Raw genomic sequence first — 25,916 nt, forward strand, 5'->3', positions numbered from 1 at the left:
ATCCATCCACGCATAAACCCGAGAAGCATCCAAACCCGAGCCCATGGACCGTGTTGGTCCAACTTGAGATAAAACCGTAGAAAGGTTAGTCGAATGCTCCTCAAACTTCTCCATTAAGCTAGTCATAAAACCTTCCAATTTAGCTTCCATTGCCCCCAAACCCGAATCACTCGGACTTTTCTCAACATCCTTGACAAGAAGTAACTCGGGTTCATCAACGACAAGACCCATAAGCTTAATCAACCGATCACACATGCAATCCCGTGCACTGGACCATAACTATCCCGTCCCACCACTTGTTTCACTTCTAACAACCGCGACACCCACATCCCATATGGAAGGTCGATTGCTGTACTTAATTTTTCCTTGGTAACCGTGAGACTTGTTTGGATGATACGATGTAACACAAGACTCGCTAAATTCACTTTTTGTCCTTCTAACCATGAGTAAATAATAATAGCCTCATAACTCGAAACCTTGTCTCATCCTCCTCTCCTCGGCACAACCGTGTTCCAAAGAAAATTTAAGAGGAACTTAATTTTCGCCGAGAGAGGACGAACAACAATGTTTCCACCGTCCGTCCTAACCTCCTCAAAGTACCTTTTAACCAACCTCTCCTTTTCACTAACCACATTGGACCATTCAAGACTCGGATTAATTTCAATTCCGTCATCGGGAACCGAAAAAGCAGAGCAAAAATCCGAAATAGAGACCGTCACATCAACACTATTAACCATCGCATGCAAGACCCCTTTCTTAACCGACACACTAGCAAAGAATTGAACAACTTCAACTGGATAAATAGGACCCGAAAATTGACTAATGTGACTCCACCCTTGAAAATCAAGAAAATTAACAAAGAACTTAAGAGCGGGAACATTAATCAACCAAGATTTGGGATAATACCTTCCTCCATGGATAGAATACCTCAAAACACGAGAAACAAGGATGCTTTCGTCATGAGTTAACCGAACACGATTTAATCCTTCTTTTGTGGCGGTTTTTGAAACATCCCGGAGCAAGGTTCGTGCAACACCGTTTCTTACAACAACCTCGGGTTCCTCAATATTTTCACCTTCATCAACAACTACCTTATTTTTCCCTTTGAAACGGCGGCGTCTTTTTCCCTCGGACATCGAGTCATCCCGACCAATACAATTCAACACTACTAAATTAAAGAACATGTTTTTGGTTTTTGAAATTTTCAAATTTTTGTGGATTTTGTTTTTATGAAATTAAAGAACATATTTTTGAGATTTTTCGAAACTTTTTTCAATTTTTATGCAATTTTGGAATATAAATTCCCATCCCCCACTTTATTTTGGACATTGTTGATACGTGCATTTTGTATAGTCTTTTTAGCCTATTTTAGCACGTATTTCCATGTACTTTTGTACTGTTTATATCGCATTATGCCCCGAATTGGCTACTTTGGTTCGTTTTGTCCGTTTTGTAGGAATGAACGTGAAAGTAGAGGAATCGTACCATTTTCGTCCTACTTTGCATGCATTTTGAGGAGACGGGATTTTTCAGAGTGAGATCTTGCATTGGGATGCGTGAAGGAACGGTCTCACGGCGATCGGCCTACGAGTTTGGAGTCGTTTCGGAGGAAGAATACTCGATCGAGCTCTTTTATTGGTCGATCGAGTGTTTTTTGTGGCTGAGTTGGTCGATCGAGTGTTTTGTTTTACTCGATCGACAGTGCTGGAATTGGAGGTTACTCGTTCGAGTGGTATTTCTACTCGATCGAGTAGATTTCTTGAAGAAGTACTCGATCGAGCTGTTTCAAACTGCTAGATCGAGTGTTTTGGTCTTTAATGGGCTTTAATTAGTCCGTGAACTTATTCTTAGCTTATGGACTTAGCTTATTTGTATTTAAACGCACAATAATTAGGTCATTAAGCATCGAATCATCTATTATTCATCTAGGAGTTACGTTTACTGCTTTTAGACTCTTTTCTCTCAAAACTCTCTACTGTAACTTTGCTTTCGGATTATTTCTCGCTCGGATTTAGTTGTTCTTTACGCCGGATTCTTGCGATTGTAAACTATCTCTCTTCTTTAATCTTAATCTTTCATTTATTTACTTTAATTACTTGTTTTGTTACCTTTAATTTCTGCCCTAATTCTTTTATGCACATTTATTATTGTTTTATCATGTTTAATATTAGTTATTTCATTATATTCGATATTGACAACATCACTAATATGAGTAGCTAAATCATTTCATGTTGGGATTAGGGGATCTACGGTAGAAATGTGACGATGTAGTGAATAGGTTAGATGAATTATTTGTGAGACTCTGTCCCCATAGCAATATAACTGTATTTACCGACTTAGTTGAGTGCACGCTTCTGAGTCACCCTTTAATCTGGTTAAATTTAATCCTGGATCGGAAGATTGGACTAAATAGACCTGCTATGAACAGTAGACTACCCTGACGAGGACGGAAGTTAAGTTAGTGGAAATCTAGGATAGAAAGTGGACCGGAAGGACCTTTCCATATCCGTATCACAGTAATTTATCTAGACTATTTGCAGTTCAGTCACTAGTCTACCGTAGTGAACCGAAATCCTGACATGTCCCTTCTTTATTGATAGTTTATCTCTATTTTCTGCCTTCACTGCTCTTTCCTTGCTTCTCTTTCTTTTACACCTTTTAGTTTAGAAAATTAATTATAAACCCCCCATTTTGTGACCAAATAGACGGACTCTTTACAGATATCTTGCCTCCCTGAGGAGATCGACCTGACTTCCCTGGCAATATAGTTAGTTTAGTTAGTTATTTTTGATAGGTATACGACTGCCCTGTCAAACTTTGGCGCAGATTCGTGCCGGGAGGCAATTGCCCTATCTGTTTTTTTGTTTCGTTTATTTTATCCGTCTCAGGGAATTCTTATTCCTTGAGACAGTTCTTATTTATTTTCTTTTAGTGTTGTTTATGCCTGTGTCAAACGGGTTGGAGTTAGTTTGGTCGATTTCGAGCGAGAGACTTCGGGTATAGACTCCGTCTGCAAAGAGAATCACGAAAGGAAGACTTGAGTACTTTCGAACCCGAGCGTCAGCATTTCCTATTTACAGAAGATCAATCTTTAGTAGAAGATAATCGCAGTTCTGTAAACCAACCAGTAAAGATGCCGAATATTGCAAGTCATTCGGAGCCTAAAGCATCATTTATTCCTATGGGTTTCAATCTCCAGACTGAGGATGGGAATACATTTGACATCCGTCCGTCCTATATCAATCTGGTGGAGAGAAATCTCTTTAGAGGTGTGGCAGGTGAAGACCCGAGGAAGCATATGGAGGTCTTTACGGACTACTGTTCTACTATCCCCGCCTCAAAGGGGGTAACTCAACACAAGATTAAGGAGGTGTTGTTTCCTTTTTCTTTGACTGACTCAGCCAGGAAGTGGCTGACTGACCTGGACCGTACGGCCGCTGGGATCACAGACTGGGAGACCCTTGCTCTTGCCTTTTATAAGAGATATTTCCCTCCGCAGCGCACCAATCAGCTGAGGGCAAAGATCACTAGTTTCAAGCAGGCACCTGATGAGACTTTCTATGAAGCTTGGTGTCGGTTCAAGAGGTTGGTGAGGTCTCTTCCTCACCATGGTTTTGATCCATGGTTCCTGTCCAATCAGTTCTACAATGGGTTGTACGATAACCACGGAGCCATATTTGATGCCTCATCCAACGGAAGATTCCAAAAGAATACTGATGATGATAAGGGATGGGCGATTATTGAGGAGATGGCGACCCATTGTGCCGAGTATGGGAACCCGAGGGATGGTATTCGAACAGTTCACACGGTTGTTAAGGCAGTCGTGGCTCAGCTGGAAGCCATGAATGCTCGTTTTGATAAATTGGAGCTGCATTCTGCTGGGGAGCCTCAGACGGTCCATTTGCTTACTAGAGGGGAGACCGTCACATATGGGAGATATGGGAGCAACGACGGTCATACTGCTGTTGACTGTATTATAGAGAAGGAACAGGTCCTTGCTTTTCAACAATACAGGCAAGGAGGGGGTTCCTATTATAATAACCAAGGGGCAGTCCATCCCAATTTGAGATGGACAAGTCAAAATGTGCTCAATCCTACCCTTCCTCCGCAATAGCAGCAGCCATATGTCCCTCCTCATAAGGCTCAACAAGGCTTTCAAAAGCCTCCTTCCTTTCCTACACCTAATCACAGTGCATCATCTTCTGGTGGGGTAAGTGAGCTATCTGAGTTGAAGACGATGTTGCAGTCTTTGACAAAGCAGTGGCAGCTAAGTGACCAACAAAAAGACGCATCTATCAAGTCACTTGAAACTCAAGTTGCCCAGTTAGCCGCGAACCAATCCACGAGGAAGCAGGGTCATTTACCGTCACAAGCTGATAAGAATCTACACGAGACGGTGAATTTAATAAATCTGAGAAGCGGTCGTTCATATGAGGGACCGGAATTGTTGAAATCGGACCCGAGGAAAGTAATTACTGCTGATGAACAGTGTACTGGTGATGAAAAAGAGCTGACGACAAAGAAGATACTCGATCGACTGGTTTCAGGTGGTCGATCGAGTGGAATTTCTGCTCGATCGAGTGACCAGGAAAAAGAACAGCTCGATCGAGTAAAACAAACAGTTCGATCGAGTGATTTTACTGAGGATTCTGATCGATCGAGTGATATTTTTGCTCGATCGAATGATGCTGATAAAGAAGACCTCGATCGAGATCCCGCTAGTGCTCGATCGAGTGAAATATCGCCTCAAAGACCCCGTTCGAGAGGAAAGAAGTCTCGATCGAAGGATGTAGAGCTTGATCCAGCCGACACGTTGGAAGAGAGGAACAAGGGGCTCGAGATACCTATCACGTACCCTTCCCGAGGCGTCTGCAGAACACAAAGGCTAATCAACAGTTCGGTAAATTTGCCGAACTCCTGAAAAGCTTGCAAGTCACTGTTCCGTTCGCCGAATTGCTGACACAGGTACCCTCTTACCTTAAATTTATGAAAAAAAATTTATCACGTAAGAGGCACATTAACGATCATGAGACGGTAGCTTTGACCGAGGTAGGGACGGCCCTAGTTCAGAATAAGTTACCTCCCAAACAGTCAGAGCCGGGTAGTTTCTCGATTCCGTGTCATATTGGTACCCACTTAATTGATAACGCGTTATGCGATCTTGGCGCTAGCGTGAGTGTCTTACCGCTGTCTCTTGCTAAGAGACTTGGTTTGACCAAGTTTGATTGCACAAATATGACTGTTCTGATGGCCGACCGTAGTATATCATGGCCGTTTGGTGTCATAGAAGACATACCTTTTAAGATCGGGAGATTCTTTATCCCCGTTGATTTCATTGTACTTGACATCCCCGAGGACACAGATACCCCTATCATTTTAGGGAGACCATTATTATTCACTGCACGTGCAGTGATAGACGTCGGGGATAAGACATTGACTTTTCAGGTTGGGAAAGAAGAATTGATATTCCATCAGTCTAAGTCCCGAAGGGCTCCCATGCAAGCTCAGCCTTGCAATGCCCTCTCTTCTACTGACCCTCCTATTGACACTCCAAATGAAAATTTGGAATATTGTGCTGCTATCGTGACCCCTCCGCCTCAGATTGAGAGCAAAAAGGAGGAAAGTTCGTCTGTTTTCCTTGCTGCAGGTATAGATGAAAATAATGCAGGAGATGTCAATGGTTATTGTGCAATTAATGTCAGTCAAAGTGGGAGTGATGACGCTAAAGCTGGTAAGAAAGGAGTAAGGACGAGGAAAGTTTGCGCGTATGTGGACGTCAACTATTCTCCTCCTAATGATTCAAGTACAAGGTCGTGGAGAATGAAGAGGACGGTTAATGTTGCTGAGGTGACGTCCTCCAGTCAGAAGCCCTCTGAGGGGCTGCTGAATTGCTTTGAGAAGTGAGCGGGGAAATGCCCCGTGTAACAAATTGTAAAAACAATTTTTAATTTTTCGTCAGATTTTTTTTATTGCACTTAATTAGGACAATTAGAATTTAGACATTTTTAGCGTAGTTTAGAAGACTATAGACTGTTACTATTCATATTTGGTATTTTGGGATATTTTTGCGAGTGTTTTTATGCAGGTTTGGGGAGATTATACGCAAATTCAAAGGCTTACACGAGGAAAAGAGCTCGATCGAGTACTTTTTGTACTCGATCGAGTGAAATTTGATCGATCGAATGGTTCCAGAATGCTCGATCGACAAAAGCTAAAAAGGGGAGTACTCGATCGAGTAAATGTTTACTCGATCGAGTGAAATGCATACCAGAGCTCTCGATCGAGTTGTTTAAAATCACTCGATCGAGTGGATTTGCAAAGGGCTACGCAGGAAGTGTCTTCTAAACTTCCTATTTTCCTCCCTTTTTTTTCATTATTTCGTTCTTTATTCACTCTTTCCCTTTATTTGCGATAAAATCCCCAAAACCTCCATTTTTAGTGCCCTTATACCAAATCCAACACCTACAATTTGTTCATTGCTAATTATTCGACAATTGCCCCTTATTTGCCCTCTGTTTTTCGTTGCTTTACACGGTCAATTAGAGGAGTTAGGGTTTGCGGTTTTCGATCGAAAATCGCCCAAATTTGCTTGTTTGTGTCGATTAATTGCTCTTTGTAGGTTCCTTATCATCAAGTAAGTAATTCTTATTCTTCATTATCTTTTAATTGCTTTAATTTTTGGTTTTTATGAAAATAATTAGGAATTAGGGTTTCGGAATTTCCTTTTGGGTCGAATTTTTCGACTATTATTGTGATTCAATGCTTAATTTGCTTAACTTGATGATTAATTCCCTTACCTCATTGATGTTCACATGTTTAATTCGAATTTTTTGAGAAATTTGTGATTAGGGTTCTTGACAGTCGAAATTTTCGACTGAAAATTGGGTGTTATCTGTTGTTAATACGTCAAAGAAAACGTCATTTGATGATCACCCCCCTTATCCCGTCACTGATTACTTGTTTCATTCGAATTTTTGAGGAAAAATTTGGGAATTATGGGCTGTTTAGTCGAAATTTTCGACTGTCCATGGGGAATTTTCTGCTGTTACTTCGTTAATTAATTATCATTTCCCCTTGCCCTTTTTTACTAGGATGGATTCTAGCTCTATGCCTTCTACGAGCTCAACTTTTAGTCCGTCCTTGTCTGAGACAGTGGTCCCTGCTGTCACCACCGCCTCCACTTCCGTTAGTACCGCAGCTCCTGTGTTTTTAGTTTCTGCTGCTGGTACCGTTTTTACTGCTGCTAGCCCTTCTTCCTCTGTGGCGGTCTCGCTTTTCTTCAGCAGCGACCTCGGCCCAAGATTCAGTACGGTGACCACCCCTGCTGCGTGGTCACCCGCAGTCACAGCTGCTTTACGGGCGGCTCTAGTTCCTCGTACAGTCAGTGGACGGTCTTCTACTTCAGGTTTTAGAGGTCGGGGTCGCGGTCGTGCACGAGCTACACCTGCTGCTGGCCGTGTTACCATCCGAGTAGATGACACTCTTGACTCCCACCCTGAGTACCCGCAGGTAATTTTTGTTAATGCTGTACATCGTGCTAGATTTTATAACTTAGTTGACTGCGAGTTTCTCCCTAAGCGTTTCCTTTGCCGTACGTCACTTGAGAGGCTCGGTTTCTATGAGCCGGTTTGTGAGCTTTTACGAGGCACGGGGATGGCCGGACTTATAACTATGAGTGGCCATACCTTTCAGGAGCTGAGTCTTGAGTTCTTCAGCTTCTTCACCTTCTCCTCCGGGGCACACGACGCTGCCCACACTAGTCTTTCTGTGTCCTTCAGGTTGTTCAACCGGACTTTTTCTATGACATTGGAGGAGTTTGGTACTAGACTCGGACTTTCCTTTACGGGCGCCACTGTTGCCCCTAGGAAGGTCCTCCGTCAGCTTTGGCGGACCTTGGCCCAGACCACCTTTCCCGAGTGAAAGCTCGCTCAGGTCCACCTTCCCCCTACTCGTTACTTCCTCAGACTGATGGGAAGTACTATTTTTGGCCGAAAGGAGCCAAACAACATCAACAACAACGACCTCTCCATTTTAGGCGGTTACCTGAACATCGACTGCGAGGGTCCCTTTACCCTCAACATCGCATACTTGACCGCCCACTACTTCCAGGCTCAGGGGGAGAAGATCACGGGCACTATCGTCTGCGGTGGCATAGCCACCATTCTTGCCCGCTCTCTCCTCCATGACTTGCCTCGTGACCTACCGTACATAGACGCAGATAGGTACCTGAGCCTAGCGTCTATGCACTCTCAGACCTGGCTGACTTCTGATTACTGGACCTGGAAGATAGATGGTTCCTTGTCCGTAGACCTACCTTGCACCACTCTCCCTCGTCTAGTCCCTTTGCCTACTGTTGCACGGGGCGCCCGACCACCACCTTTACCCGAGTACCACCTACCGATCCGACCACCTACTACCTTACCAGCTTCTAAGAAGCGGCGTAGACTTGAGATCGGAGAGGGGTCCACACCTTCCGCGAGTGGCCAGCCTTCCACGGCCACTCCTATCCCGGCCCCTACTTCTACTCCCGCGCCTACTGACCAGACACAGCCGGTCCTACCGGATAATTTTTTACCTCCTCCACCCTTTGAGGCGTCCTCGGTCATGGACCAAGGGCGCCGTGACGGTTTGTTGATTGAGATTGCAGAGAGACAGGATCATATGGAGAGGGACATAGCTCTCACTTTGTTCCCTCTATACGAGTATCACATGAGGCGACACCGTCCGATCCCAGAGGGTTGGCCACATCCTTCCTTTTACCGGTACCCAGCTGAGGGGTACACGGAGTCTGCTAGTGAGGAGGAGGAGGACGAGGACCCGGTGATGGGTGATGTCGTCGGGTCTCCCAATCAGACACATTTATAATACTCAACAAATAACTATTTAGTGGTAAGTCGAGGTCGATCCATAGGACGGTGTGCTTTGGGTTCTAAGTCTATCTATCTCAATTTATGCTAGTGTCACAATTGTTGGGGTTTGTAGTTGTGTTCTAGACTAATGCAAGCAATTAAGTATAACAAGCAATGAAATGAAGGATGTAAACAAATGATTAAAAGTGCTAGGATATCATGGGTACATAGGGGATTCATGAGAGTTGACCATACAAACATGTTCACAAAGTTGCAAGCAATTAATGTTTTAAAGGAACCAAGTTGGTTTATGTCTTACGGTTCTTAGGAAGAGTTGGGTCCCGGAGCCGAATCGATTAGATTGTACAACACCTACAAGTCGACTTACTTTCCCCCTAATCACTTCTATGCATGGTCTAACTAGACTCGAGTTGGTTTATATCTTACAAATCAAGTTGAATAGATAAGGGATGGTTGTAAATGCAAGGATTCATAGGCTTAGCATTTCATCAAACATAACATGTGCATAGGTTGACATCACAACAAGCAAGCAAATTTATTATGAAAACATATTAGATTAAGCATGATTATTCCCCATGTTGGTTTCCCCTAATTACCCACTAATCCTAGTTAAGGAAACTACTCACTTATTATCATGGTAAACATGTCATTAATGGTATCAATCATCACAACAAGTGTAAACATGATAAGAGAATGAGGAAATAAACAATAAAGAGTAAAGGGTAAAGGAATTATACCAAACTTGGGATGATAATAAAGCAAAGAATAAAAGAAGAGAACTTGATTGATTGATGACGGGTTGTCAATCCTCCAATAATAACCGAATAATCTTCAATAATCCAAAAGTGACAAACTTGAACAATAATTAAGGAGAGATTAATGTGGAATTTGTGGAAAGATTAAAGAGTAATCTAATCTAATCTAATCTAACCCTAATCTATTCTAAGAGGATTTTCTAATGTGGAAGCCCCCTTTGATTATCATCAAAATGGGGTATTTATAGTAGTGCCTCATTAGGTTAACTAAGGCTAAACTAGTAATTAACAATTCTAAGTTCTAAGCAGGGAATCGCAAGTATTTTGGAGAGATGGGCATATTTGCTGAAGACGCCATGGTCCGCTCGTCCAAGAGGTAAGACGCTCGGATTGTTGCATGGAGGGACGAGCGGCTGAAGAGTCGGGATGCTCGGATAGCGGGCTCCTCGGACGAGCGTCTTAGCTCCTTGGACGCTCGGATTCCTCTTCAGAATGCTTCCCTTCGCATCCTTCTTATTCTTGCAATGTTGGTCTTTAGTTCTTGCCCTTCCTTCAATACTCGTCCAACCAAGATCGTCAATGTCCTTCCAAATAGGCTCAAGAGACGGGAATTTTCCGCCTAATTGTCTCCTTTCCTACAAATCAAACACAAAGCAATAGGAAAGCAAAATAGGAAGCATTTGACGGGTAAAATGGCTATGAGACGCTATAATAATATGCAAAATAGGTTCAATTGGGGGACTAAATGTGCGCCAATAATAGTCACATCAAATATCCCCAAACCGAATCTTTACTCGTCCCGAGTAAAGAGGTGACTAAAACTAGACCTTTATTTAAACTATCCTAATAACATAACCGATGTGAGATAATTAGCGAGTCTCACTCTGCCCCTTCAACTCACAACAAGACAACCATGAGGTAGGATGCCTTCTTGCAAGGCAAGGTGGGGCTTGCCAAAATGGCGACACATCCAAGAATTAAAGCACACAAGATCAAGTAATGGATGCATCTACAAAAGAATAGCCACTTTCCTCATCTAAGTGGCAGAAATTATCTACAAGGGAAACAATCCAAGGGTACACATTCCATTATAGATATGGTTTCTTCAAAATACTAAGCCTAGAAGGATACCAATAAATCACCTCCAAGTTGTGTCAAGCTAGGGTACCTTTGTCCTCAATCGTTAAATGCTTTTGTCAAGAATAGACTCCCTATGGTGTTAGAAACACTGGAGGATCGCGGAATTCCCCTTCTTGCCTAGACAAGAAGAAGGGTCGTCCCCTCTCTACCATGCACAAAAATGGATACGATGGATAAAGGGATCGATAGTATTTGAGTTTCATTTGGGAGTTTGCTTTTGTTGTTGTTTTTCCCCCCAATTTCTTGTGGCATTAACACTTTGAGAACACTTTCTTTGCGATTTCTTTTGATGTTTAGCATTTTCAATACTTGACAACTTTCAACTTTTTGCATTTTCTTTTGAACATTTTCAAAGTCACCCCATATGTAGTGAGGGTGCCTTATATTTGAAGCATAGGAGTTTTTATTTTTGTTACTCCTCTTTTCATTTGATGCATTTTGCAAACTTTTTTCACTTCTTTTCTTTTCATTTCTTGAACTCAAATTTTTGAACAATTTCTTTTTGTGCCCATTTCCTTTGATGACAAAATATATGGTAGAACATGGATGAATGATGGTTGCATGGTTTCAAGGGTCACCTTAGAATAAACGGTAGCCAAGGAGTTATCACACCACAAGGTACTCTTGACTAGTCCTTAATCCATAGGTCAAAGGATACTAGCATGACACATCCTAGGGTGTTTTACAAGTATTCTAACAAGCAAAGTCTTAAGAAGAAAAAGCATCTACTAGGGCATATATACACTTGTCAAGCTTCCCAAGTAGACGGTTTCACAAAAAATTTCTAACATGCAAACTACATGCCATGATGCAACTAACATTTATACATCCTAATGCATATGCTTCTACCAACTAGTATGCCAAATAATCTAAATGCAATCCTAAATTCACATTGTTTATACCGCATCAATCAAAATAAAGCCACATAGTCATTAACATAAAGAGGAAAAAGGAGATTGGAAAGATCATACCATGCGGTCTTCAATATCCTCATGTCTCGGATGTGGCGTAGTCAATCAATGTGAAAAAGGATGAACAAACACAATATATACAACAATATATACAAGACTACACTATAAAGAAAATTAACATGTTTTTGAATTTTTCAATTTTTTCAAAATTTTTATGGGTTTTGTTTTTATGAAATTAAAAGACATATTTTTGTGATTTTTCGAAATTTTTCAATTTTTATGCATTTTTGGAATATAATAAATTTTTGGAATATAATAAATTCCCATCCCCCACTTTATTTTGGACATTGTCCTCAATGTACATGTAGGAGTAGGAATGAAAAAGCAATACATGTTTTTTTTGGAGTTTTGATTTTTTGAAATAAAGTACAAATGCAATGATATGATATGCATGCATGCTCTAAATGCAATTCTATATATAACAGATGAATGCAATCTAAACTATACTACATGATGCATGCTAGATGCTTAAGTCACTTATGATCACACCTCCCCAAACCAATTTAAACACTATTTCTAGTGTAGAAAAGAATAGGATTGGTCATTAGTGACTATGTATTCTAATCTATATGCAATTATTTTACATGAATCATGTGGAATATAATACAATGCAAATTATACTATATAAGCTAACTAATGCAAATGCAATATGAAATATAATACAAATGCAAGTGAAGGCTACACTAAATGCAATGCACTATACAAAAGAGAGGGAGAGAAGAGTATCATACAAATGGAGGTGGTGAGGTAGGCATCTCTCACTCGTCATCATCATCTTGGTGGTAGCCATACCTACTTGAACTTCCTCCTTGGTCATACCCTCCTCCTTGACCAGAGTATCCTCCACCTTGACCATCAAAGTTCCCGGCTTGGTTCCCTTGATTAGGGAACAAAAGATGTGGTTGACCCCAAGATGGTCGAGGGCCATTAGGGTCGATATACCCTTGTTGTGCCATTTGATAATACAGAGGATAAAGGGCCATGTAGTTATCGACCCGCCCATCGTGTACTCCGAGATCAACCTTCTTCAAAAGGTTCATCAAGTCATGCATATCAGGAGCATTGGGGATTTGTGATGCGAATGGCGTATGAGGAGTAGGGTATGGTGGGATAGGCACATAGGATGGTGAGGCAATAGGCCTTTCCGGTATCCCACGAGGTTGTTGAGGTTGGCGGGGTACTTCCTCTCTTTGAGGGGGGTTAGCGAGGATTTGGATGTCGAGAAGGTAGCTCGGCCTAGGTGAATACAGGCTCAACCTTGGGTCGGTACCGGGTATATTCCACCCCGAAAGAACAATAGAGGAACACCCTTTTGTGAACCATTCTACACTCCCATTTTGAGTGTAGGCACACCACCGGTGGTGGTTGAAGACGGCGTCCTCATCAATCAAAGTACTACCCTCAAGAGGTGTATAAGTCCCATGGGTGTTGAACCCGGGACAAAGGTAGTTTGCCAAGATAGTAATTAGACCTCCCATCACGAAGGTCTTAAGTTGGGAGTTCCCTTGAGAGAAATCATAGAATCTCGTAAGCATCTCAAGGGGGGTATTGAAATTGTACCTCCTTGTCCCCCGGACATTTAGATAGGACTCAAGGAATGTCAAATCGAGGAGAGTGCACCTATCTTGCTCATATCTCCCATTAATGGTGCCGGCTACGAAACGCTCGATGATGCAAATCACCGGGTGTTGAATAGCAAAGGTGTAGGATTGTTTTTGGTGAATGAAATCCCTCCCGGAAATAGCCCTCCATACTAGGTCCACATCAAAGTCGGAGGGTTTGTTGATGTTGTTTGTTGGTACAACAAGACCAAAAATTTGAGCAAATTGGTCAAGTGATAGGCTATGGTCAAGGTTGCACAACCGGAACTCCATACCAACATTGACCCTTGTGTTCGAAACAATACGAAGGCTACTCAAAAATTCCAAGGTAAGGCTAAGGTACGTCTCTTCATGGGCATGGAATAATTTCCCAATCCCTAGACGGTCAAAGAACATTTCGGTCTGGTACCTTATCCCTAGGATTTCTAACACCCTAGTATTAATAAACTGAGTCGGTTCGTAATGCTTACCTAGCAACTTGACGAACTTAGCGCGGTGTTCATCGGATGTGAAGAGTACCTCCGGAAAGTACTCAAGTTACTCCACCCCTCCTCTTATCACGGGATGAAAGTTTCTTGGTACCAGCATTTATTGAGGGGATGAAGAAGATGAGCCCTTGCGTTTCTTGGTAGCAGCCTCAACAAGCTTCTTGGCTTTTCCCTTGAGGTTCATCATTTTTTATTAGGGAAAGTTAGGGTTTGGTTGGTTTTTATTGAGAAGGGAGTGTTTGAAGAGGAAGGTGAGTGGATTTTGTTTAGATAAGATGAGGAAATGAGGGATGGTGGGGGTATTTTTATAGAAACGAGGGGTGGGACGAGCGGCTGAGGGTCGGGCGTGGGCGGATAATCCGAGGAAAACACAGAAATCCGAGCGTCTTCATGGACGGTACGGGCGTCTTACTGCATTTGGTTCGAGCGTCCTAGCAAAAATCCGCTCGGATTTCGTTACAGGGACCCTGCTTCTTCTGGGAGGAACAAAAGACGAGCGTATGGTTTTTGGGACGAGCGGCTGAAATTGGACGAGCGTCTTCTTCAAAATCTGCTCGGATTCTAGTTCAGTCCCAAATTCTTCTTCAGATAGCCTACGGGACGAGCGTCCAACTTAGAATACGGGCGTCTTTCTCTGGACGAGCGTCTGGGGCAGCAATCCGCTCGGATTTCGTGTCAGAACTAACCACCACCTGGAGGGAAGCTGAGGACGAGCGTCCAGGCCTCGGGACGAGCGTCTTCTGCTGCTCTTAAGACTTTTCTTTCTTTTCTTTTGCAAGATCGTACCCTTGCACCCTTTTGATATTCCTCCTTATCTTTCTCTGAAATTTTGCTTAATAAGGATGTAAGAAAACTCTCTCTCACTACTCTCATGTAAGAAATTGTAAATAAAAATGCAAAAATGTACAATATTATATAAGGTAAAGGTCCTAGAAATATCTTACAAATGGTGGTTTGAGATAGAACTCCACCAAACTAGTTCAAATTGTAGAAATTCTTGTCCATAGAGCTCAAAGCTCTTAATAGAAGATCAAAAGCTTGTGAACAAGCTCCAAATAAGCATAAATACGGTTTGCTTAACTTCAAGACGAAGCTTGGCCAAGGGAATGTTGGAATATGTGTCCTCCGACAATAATGCGATCACAACTGTCGATCATAATGATCACATGTTTAAGTCTCATTTTTAAAGAATACAATTGGGAAGTAATTTTTATTGTCAACTGATCCACACATATCGGTAATGATTGGCTGACTAGAGTTTGACATTACTGTCGTGCGACGGTGGTGATCAGTTGATCCCCTTAGGTCATACCTAAAGGGTAACACTCTTAATTGATCATTTAATTGATCGTATGACGATACGGGTTAATTAAATTACTTAAAATTGACGGACGATTTTGGAAGTAATATTTACGTATCTCATTATAATCTGATTAAATAAGATACGGTCTAAGTAATCGAATTGTTTTATTGCTTAGATGAAATTATTGTTTAAGGAAACAATTACATTTGAATGAATAATTTATTATAAATACAAGATGTTGTGATTTATAATTGGTAAATTATTTTGGTACAAGTAATTATGAATTACTAAGTCAATTTTGTATATGACGTATTTTTATTAATGCGTTGATTTTTAATATGTTAAAAATACATAACAATTTTACATGACATGTGACAAATTGACAAAGATAAAATGGAGTCCATTTTATCTAATATAACCGAAATAATGGGGAGTATTAGGAAAATATTATGTTGATTATGTTAGTGGTAAACATAATCATTTCTTCCTAAACCTAGCCATGCATACCTAGTGGTTATTGTGAAGAGAACCTTGCTCATGCATTGGGCATCAATACCCCCCCCCCCCCCCCCTACCCGGTTTTGGTGAAGGAAAACCATGGGTTTTTCTTCTAATTTTTACCTAATATACACTACCAAAAACACTAGTGTGTATCATTCATTCTTTCATCATCTAAAATAAGAGTTTTAGTGAGATAAAATCTTCCTCTTTCTCCTCTTCTCTTAGCCCAAAATTAAGAGAACAAAAATAATATTTTGGTCAATTTTAATTAAATTAATATTGTTCTAGTAATAATAATATTAATTTTATTAAGTAGTTACCTTGGGTATTATTCCTTGGGAGGGATTCTCTACTTGAATCCTTGTTCTTCCAATTTAGGAGTGCTCAAGAACAAGTAAGAAGGAGATCTTACTTGTGCCCAATAATCCGAAATATCAATGTAAGGGTTGATGATTTCTTCCTCATTTTTATTATTGTTTGCATGCATAAGATCAATGTTTAATTTTATGACTAAATTAAATCATCACATATATGAATATGTCAAGTAATGAGATATAGATTTCCAACAAGCGGTATCAAGAGCCTTTGGTTGTTTGCATGCAAATCGGTTACAGTTTTTCCGAGTTATACGATTAACATATAAAACTTGTAAATTTGTGTTATTATGATATATCACGAAATAATTTATGCATGTTAAAGTTTCTGATCCTAAAATGTATTTAGGATATTTTGGTTAATTTATGGATTTTTATTGATCATCTTATATAATAATGGCATTAAAAATGTGATTTTATGATTAAAATGTCATTTTTGGACTAAAATTAGCTAAACTTCGAAATTACCAGTAGTTTTTGGATATGTTATCACATGTTTTGCTTTTAGATGACCTGTAAATTTTCATAATTTTTGGAGTTCTTATGCTCGAAATATGGATTTTTCATGATAAAAATCGAATTTAAATGAAAAATAGGTTAATATGAGATAAATTACGAATCTGGTCATATAAATTTAGTATGTTGTCACATGCAATTTTACAAGATTTGTGGAAAATAATGGGCTATAATGAAGTCCTCATGCATGATTTATGAATTTTTGATGAAAAATAGCATAAATAGTGACTTAATTAGTGAAAATTGCTAAAACATACTTTATGACTAAGGAAAAACGTCACATGTTGCATTTTATTTCCTATTTCAGATCTAAAATTGAAAAGTTGATGAATATAATTTTTTTCTCATGTTCTTATGATTATAATTATCAAATTCGATAAACCGCAACATAGTTTTTCCAATAATTTTTCGAAATTTTAACCTACGTTTTTTGAACATTATGAGTGTCATGGTATTTTTTCAGAATGTTCATGAGTTTAAATTTTGAATTTTGAATTTATTTGAAATTTTTAAGATTTATTTGAAGTTTATAGCATTTTATTGTTATTTTGAGTCCTCTAATGAACAATTTTAAGAAATACAAGTTAATTATAGTCAATATGTTAGTGAAGACTAATTTTGAGTCCTAAGAAGGTTAGGGTAATTAACTTGTGCATAAATATGATTTTATGTAATTTAATGTGATTTTATAAGGTTGAATCACGCAAATCCGTAAAAACCATTTAATATACGATATTGGCTCCTTAAAGGCGATTTAGCATAAAATTGGGCATGTTCATACATATTATAATGCTGCATTTTATTTATGATTGTCATAATTTTATTTTATGTAATTTTATTTTATGTATTTTTTACTTAGTATGGCCTTAGTTTTTTAATTTGTATTACCCGAAATGTATCACCGTTTTATAATTTAATAGATTTATTTTATTTTAATTACAAATGCATAATAGGAAATTATGTAATTTGTTATGTAATTTATTTATTCCGGAGTTCCTTGAAGACGGTGTCACTCAAGAAGGCGATACATAAAGACGGTGTTACCTCGAGATGCCTGCCAAAACCGAAGTTCAAGGGACCAATGGAGTTGGTTTCCGAATATGTAATAGTTAATTAGATTTTCTATTTTAGGAAGGCCATACTAGGATTTATTTTATGCTTTGCATTTTATTTATATGTTGCATGCATCGCTAAATCGCCATAACTAAAACATGCATCATCTTATTAATCGAGTTTATCGACCGTGTCAATTATAATTATCGTAGTTCACCGCTTTAGTTCACTTAAAACGTGATAGATAATAAATTGACATGACCTCTCACTTAAAATAAACAATTGAGATATAGCCTTACCAAAAAGTAGAAACCATGAAAACCTATTTCGCGAGGGAGTGCACTCGGCCACCCCGGGGTACAAACCTTGTTACGTAGGGGAAGTGGGTGATAAATGTCTATCCACCGAATTCGTGTTGATGAGGGTTTCATCGGCTACCCCGTGCCCAAGTTAATGTGAATTTGGATCATGGACACGTTTATTTGAAATTTGGATTGACCTCAACGGAAGTATTCATGACCATAGTCGCATGTGTTCCGGGCTATAGATAAATGTTAGAGTAATTTTATCGACCAAGAGTTCTAAAAGTAGAATCGATTAAAGAGTTAATCCACCGAGTTATATTGATAAGGGTTTCATCGGCTACCCCGTGCCCAAGTTAATATGAATTTGGTTATTGGAATCATTTATCAAGTTGGGTAGAGGTCACTAGATAAATGAAATAAAACTTGTTTAAATTATATTTTTACGAGTATTATTATTATTTTGAAAATGACATATGTTTTATTCCTTCTATATTTTGTTTTGTAGACCGCTTTTATTTCTCATAAGAAATGGCCAATCCAAACACCAACGCCACACCTTTCACTAACACTTCATGGCTCCGATCCTTCATGGATCGATGTAAACTTGAAAAGAATGGGTCAAATTTCTCCGATTGGGATGCCCAACTCAAATTAGCCGCCCAAGGTGACGACAAGCTTCGTTACCTCACCGAGGCCTCTTCACCCGAACCTAATGCTTGGTCGAGTGCCGCTACTAGGGAATCATATGAGGCTTACCACAAGGAGTCCGCCGCAATGAAAAATGTGTTGATCTTTGCGATGGAGGCGGATCTCCAAAGGAGAGCCTTTAAGATGGGCACCGCTAATGAAATCTACTCCAAGCTTGTGACAATGTTTTCACAAACTCCGCGGATCGTCCAATATGAGGCGGCCGCGGCATTCTTTGATCTCGACTTCAAAGAGGGCCAAAAGGTTAGCCCTCACATGCTCAAATTAATGAAACTAGTCGAGACCTTGAAGATTCAAAAGGTTGAAATCCCCAAAGAACTCATTGTAGATAGGATTCTACACTCCTTATCCAAAGTCCAAGCGTATGTTCAATTCCAGGTGAATTTTAACATGCAAGACAAGGACGTGTCTCTTGAAGAGTTGTACAAGTTACTTGTGCAAGCCGAAAGAGACATGGGGTTAAATGTTAACCCACCTAAGGATGTGCTTAACATTAGCACCAAAAGCAAGGGGAAGTTCAAGAAGAATGGGAAGAAGGGTAAGAATCAAGCTCCCACTTTCACCAAAGCTAAGACTTATGAAGCTAGCACTTCCAAAATCAAGAAGGGTCCTCTTGATAAATGCCATTATTGTAATGGTGTTGGACATTGGAAAAGAAATTGTTCCAAATATCTTGGTGACATTAAAAAAATTTGGAAAGATCACTCCAAAGTAGGTAAATGACTATCCTTTCTTTTATGTTTCTAATTCAACTATGGTATTATGATACAAAGTTGTGATAATGTATCCCCTTTTTATTGTAAATAGGGCCTCTACCAAGCAAGGACAAGGGAAAAGAAAAGCAAGCTTGAGAAACCATCAAGAAGATAGGAGTAGCTTCCATGAAGCTTGGCTTTTTATTGTCTTAATTTAATTTATGTTTCGGATTTTAGAACCTTTTGATTTCTTTGTTCGACATGGAAATGTATTTTGGATAATGGTTGTATTTTGGATAATGGTGGCTTGGTTTGCAACCCAAGTCACCCGTTTTATCGTATTTTATCCTTGTTCTAAAATTCGTCTTTATCCGCTTGCTCATAGAAACATATGATCATTAACTTAAAGTGATCTAATAGAAAACTATAATTATGGGATTCATTATATATCCACAAGCTTAAGGCTTTTATATGATCAATTATAAAGTGATATTGAGTTGATGAACTCTCTTGAAGGAATGTTAATCACCAAGTACACTTATCAAATCTAAAACAGTTAGTCAACCTATGAGATAGTCCTCCTTATACTTCAAAAATCATTATTTGTGTCTCATATGCTATCTTTGAATCTCTAGTGCATTCATTCTAAAGATAGAGTGGGAGAAAATGAAGACACAAAGAACACCAAGAAAAATTTGTGTACTTGTGTAAGTGAGATCTACGCAAGGGAGAATGATTTGAATAAAGATATACCTATTTATATAGTATACACGAATAGATGAGATCTATGGTCTCGAATAGATCTATATGACAAAAGAGACCAAGTGAAGTAATCAAAAGAATATGTTCTCAAGATAACTACACGAGGAGACCAAAAGAATGTTTTGGAAGTAGAATGACTAATGTAAAGTCTTAACAAGAGTTTTTGACTAGTTTATGAACAACATTTGACCGATAGTTTCAAATATTGATATTTACTTAAGAGCCTAAATGAATCAAAGTTGCATCCTAGAAAATAAATGAGATTTATGACTAAAAGTTGCAAATGTTATACACAAGAGCTAAGTTAAGTATTAACCACGCTAATGTCATTACTTAACCTCATTATGAAAATGAAATGGTTAAACCTCCTTCCGAAAAGGGTATTTTGAGAAGGACGTGTATTAGATATAATTCACATTTAATCTAATGACATTGCCGCGCATCATTATAAAATGAATGAGTTAGAGAATAAAATCTCTTTCCATAAGGTTAAGATTGAAACCTTTTCAAAATAGGTATTTTGAAAGGATATGATGGGAACATATATGGTTTTATCTTAACAACTTAGCAAAGCAAAATATATTTCAATTCTTGAAATGTTTCGATTGAGTAGTCAATTTCGAAACATGTGGAATTAAGTGGGAGTTGAAAATTATCATGTGAAGACATGGAATTTAGTGGGAGCAATCATCTTGTAAAAGTTTATAACTCATTACTCATTGAGAATGACGAGCTAATACTTTCTTTCACAAAGAAGTATTTGAGTTTTCAATTCTGGATGAAAATAGACTATGATGAATCCAATCACATCATGAGATGTTGGATAAGTATTGAGATATACACATCGAATCAACGAGAAACATAGGTTATTCATGTCAATGAAAATGAAATTGTCATTAGCAGTCATGGTCATTCATTGAACCTAAGAATGGTTGATCACATGATTATTAGTTACTAATGTTTCCGCCATTAGAATAATCATGCACATATCCAATAATGAATCATATGCATAAGAGCATAATGATTCATTTGCAAGCCATAGAAGAATCGTCATGAATTCTCGAGGAGAATCCGATGAATGATTTCAGTGATTGAACAGCACATTCTGTTATGTGTCAAGAAGTTACACATATTAAAGTTCGAACACATGTAAGGATTTATGAAAATCCTAAGCTTTTCAAGCTAAAAGGAGAAATAAGAAGTTTGGAAAAGTACTTAGTTGAAGTAAGAAGTTACTCAAAACTAATATTTTCTAATATGCTAGGACTTGTGAGAAGTGCTAGGCTAATCATCTTGACAATTGTTGCAAGACTCTACAAAACATTTACCTAGTGCATTGTGAGTGGGTGGAGTACTTGATCAGTGTAAGTTATATCATTCACCACAAATTCATTGGTTATGTGATAATCGACAGGGAAGTTCTTTCAAGATAAAGAACCCAAACCGAGGTTGGGAACCTAGATGTGTACTTGGTAAGGTTCATGCTATGAGAGATAACATGAATGTAAAGGAAAATGCGATTAAAGAAGTTTGAACACATGGACACATGGTATGTTAAACTTCCATTGCAATCGTCTGGTGTTTACACACTTACGATATGCATCACAAGGTTGTAATACGGTATTGACTACCCGAATGTGATGTCGACATTTGTCGTTTGAGTTATTATTAACTTACCTTATACTTTGTTATGTCCAAACGGGTTGTAGAGACAATTGGACCCCGTTAAAGTGAACACGGATTAGCATTGTATTCGCCCATAGTTACTTACATGAGGTGACGTCTCGAAGTAACTAGAATGTGATGCGATTGATGGCAAGTTCAAGTGCCATTGAGTCATATGAGACTGACTAGTCGATCACATAGGCAGACTGTTAGGAACACCTTGTCGGGCCTTATGACCGCTTATAGATGTAACACCCCCATTTATTTAAGGGCCTGGACTAGGACTCCTCAGATAAAGAAGGGTGTTACCATCTCGGAAACCCGAGGCAGTAGATAACAAAGGGAAATATAAACAGTACTTTAAATTAAAAGTTTATAAATGTTTACAACTGAAATGGAACATGTCTCAAAACTGGAAATAAATTATGATAGCTAAACGGAAATACAAGTGGGCTAGCTCTAAGTCAGGTGATCCATGCTCTCTCCCCTGCCAGCTCCAAATGTCTCAACAACCTGTCAATCTGCTCCCCAGTAAATGGATCATCACAGGCGTACATGAATACACAGGGTCAACCGCGAGGTTGAGTAGGTAATACGATATAAATAAAGAATGCAATGCTATAATCCTCCATTCCCAACTCCATCACACACATCCCGGAACGCTGACCATACCGATCCCCAGACTATATCAATCGACCGTCGTCGATATACCAGCTCGTAGCTGAGGACACCAGGGCAAGTCCTGCAGAACCCGCTTGGGCCTTAATCGCAATAATCTCATCTCCTCCAACTCCAACTTTGATGCAAATGCAATGTATGAAACGTATAAAACAATAATGCTCAACAAGATAAATAAGATAATCAGATATGTCATATAATCACCGAACATGCCAACTCTTTATAATCGTAAGAACTCAATCAGTGTATTCCCCTACCTCGATCTTTGAGTCAAATAGTCGGGTGCTCAGTAATATTCCACAACAAATTCGCCCTCTGAAAGATAAATAAATGGTAAACAATTACTTAAACTATTCCCGTTCCCAAAATAGAAAGTTACTAAAAATAGAAACTTCTTAAAATGGAAAGTTTCCTTAAATGGAAACTTTCCCGATAAAGCAGCTTTTCCATTTTAACAAACCCGACTCAAAACCCGTCTCTAATTATTTTAAATAACTCGGGAGTTAAATTAACTAACTAACTACGATAACTTAAATAATAAAGAAAACGAATCAAAACCGACTAAACAACACGCCCAACCCACGACTTCCAACCCGATCCCCAACTCCCACGCGCCACCTTTCCACCATGACAGCCGCCAGGTCAGACACCGGGTCTGACCTGGGTTCCTACCGCCGCCCTCACCGGGTTCGACTCCCGCCGGTGAGTCGAACCAAGGCCACGAAATCCCCCCTGGTTCACTCCACCGCCCGTGGTTGCCACCACAGCAGCCACCTACACAACCCCTCAGCCACCACCGTCGTCAAAAGCACCCTATCCTACCACCACCACTCTGCTCGCCGTCAAACAACGCACACAGACGCCGTGGCGCCGCCGTTTCGACCTCCCCCGAGTCCACGGTGGCGCCACCCCAAACCTAACCGTCTAAACCCGCATTTAACCCGTTTGTTACCCTGTGTCGATGCCGTCTCTCTCTGCCACTACCACCGCCTAAAGCATCCCTAACAACCACCACCACACTCGACACATACCACACGACTCCCTTACCCCTTCAACAACCACCAGCATCGCCTCCCTAAGACACGTAACAGCAACCAAAACCCGACAGAAATAGCAAAAACAGAAGGGAGAGTTGTGCGCATACCTTTTTCTGCCACCACAACAACCACCAGGGTCGCCTACGGACGTCGACAACCACCCTAAAGCCTTCCTTGTTGCGCCGTCGCCTTCCTCTCTCACTCTCTCTCTCTCGTTTTGCGTGAATCTGAAAAAAAGCGTGCCGTCGAAGTGAGGGAGGCGGGTGAGATGAGGGTTATGTAGTGTTAGGGTAAAATTAGGTTAAAAATTAGGTTAGATGGTAAATGGGTCATGGGTAATCGTGCCTGGGTAAATGGGTAAGTGTCATGGGTCAGCGTGGTTGGTAAATGAACTAGCTAACGTGACTTCGTTCAGTTAAACCCGTCTCAACAAGTTTACGAATAACTCGATCTTACGATATCAATAGACTAAACAATTAACTCGACTCAATTAGCGATATAAAATACGGAGTATTACAGTCTTCCCCCCTTAAAATGAACTTCGTCCCGAAGTTCGCTCATCTATCAAACCTCCAAGCATCACCGTGGGTACCAAAACAGATTTTCTAATGTAGATAACTCATGGATTTAGGCCCTTAAAACAAAATGTTACATTCTACCCTCCTAAAAAGAAAGTTACGTCCCGGAACTTACCTCATGCAAACAGGTGTGGATAGCTTTCCCTGATGGAAGCCTCAGTCTCCCATGTAGCTTCCTCAACATTGTGGTTAGTCCACAAGACTTTCACCAAAGTGTCTCTCCATTCTGGTCTTCCTCACTTTTTCTGTCCAAAATCTCCTTAGGTGTCTCCGGATAGGACAATGCTCATCCACCTCGATCACCTCGGGACTCAACACATGTGATGGATCGCTCAAGTACCTCCGCAATCGGGAAACATGAAAGACATTGTGAACTCGGCTAACGGTGGTGGCAAAGCTAAACGGTATGCCACCTCTCCAACTCTGTCCAAAATCTCATAAGGTCCGATGATTTTCTGACTCAGCTTTCCACGCTTCCCGAACCTCATAAATCCCTTTATCGGCGACACTTTGAGTAGTACCTTCTCTCCCACCTCGAAAGAAATGTCACTTCTCCTAGTGTTAGCATAGCTCTTCATGCATCCGGGAAGCTCTCATCTTTTGCCTAATAATCATGCACTGTTCAACCATCTCCTGAATCATCTCGGCCCCAAAACGACGTCAGATCGATCATCCCAACACATAGGACTCTGCATTTCCTACCATAAAGTGCCTCGAATGGTGCCATCCCAATGCTAGCGTGATAGCGTTGTTGTAAGAAAACTCGATCAACCCAGGTCTGTCCTCCCAAGATCCGCCAAACTCTAGAACACAAGCTCTCAACATATCCTCGAGGGTCCGAATAGTCCTCTCTGTCGACCGTCAGCAGGATGAAAAGCGGTGCTCATCTTGATTGAGTACCCATCAATGATCGCAATTCCGCGAGAACTTGGATAGAAACACGGAATCTCTGTCGGAGACGATATCTTTAGGCACACCATGCAACTTTACCACGTACTGAACATAAAACTTAGCCAACTCAGCCTTACTCCAAGTATCTTTCATGGGAATAAAGTGAGCTGACTTGGTCAACCTGTCGACGATCACCCAAATCATGTTGTTACCTCTTTGAGTCCGAGGCAACCCGACGATGAAGTCCATAGATATACTCTCCCACTTCCACTCTGGCACATCTAGCGGCTGAACTTTCCCCTGCGGTCTCTTGTGTTCACCCTTCACCCTCTGGCATGTCAAACATCGAGACACGAACTCAGCGACTTCCTTCTTCATATTAGGCCACCAGAACGTCTTCTTGAGATCCTTGTATAACTTATCCCCTCCAGGATGTACAGAATAAGGAGTAGCATGTGCCTCAGTAAGAATTTTCCTCTTCAGTTCCTCATTAGCTGGCACACACCACCTCTGTCCAAACCTCAAGCTCCCATCTGAATGAATACTTAATTTAGAGTAAGGTTCTGCACCTGCCTGCTCTAACGCATTGCGCCATTTCTGAATTCTAGCATCCTCTTTCTGTAGCTCTCGAATCTCCTCGTACAACTCCGGCTCAACTGTCATATCTCCAGTGGTCTCACCTCGTCGGATCATGTAAATCCCCATCTTCCTTAGCTCACCAAGCATCCTCACCCTGGATCTGGCACTGATCAGGGCATGGATAGACTTCCGACTCAAAGCATCGGCTACGACATTCGCTTTCCCTTCATGACAGAGTAAGTCCATGTCATAGTCGCCAATCAACTCGATCCATCTCCTCTGTCTCATGTTCAGCTCCTTCTGAGTATAGATATACTTCAGGCTCTTGTGATCAGAAAATACCTTGAAAGTCGCTCCATAGAGATAATGTCGCCACAACTTGAGAGCAAACACCACGGCTCCCAACTCTAGATCATGGGTAGGGTAATTCTCCTCATAGGTCTTCA

General features: G+C 40.3%; 1 non-coding gene across 1 annotated transcript; it reads right to left on the minus strand.

Annotated features, from left to right (window-relative positions):
- Positions 1-3,509: 3,509 nt before the first annotated feature.
- On the minus strand, positions 3,510-3,615 carry LOC141637669 (small nucleolar RNA R71). Its single transcript, XR_012541850.1, has one exon. It is a non-coding gene; the product is annotated as a small nucleolar RNA R71 (small nucleolar RNA).
- Positions 3,616-25,916: the final 22,301 nt, after the last annotated feature.

The sequence above is a fragment of the Silene latifolia genome, unplaced genomic scaffold (assembly GCF_048544455.1).
Source record: "Silene latifolia isolate original U9 population unplaced genomic scaffold, ASM4854445v1 scaffold_126, whole genome shotgun sequence".
NCBI classification, from domain to species: Eukaryota; Viridiplantae; Streptophyta; class Magnoliopsida; order Caryophyllales; family Caryophyllaceae; genus Silene; species Silene latifolia.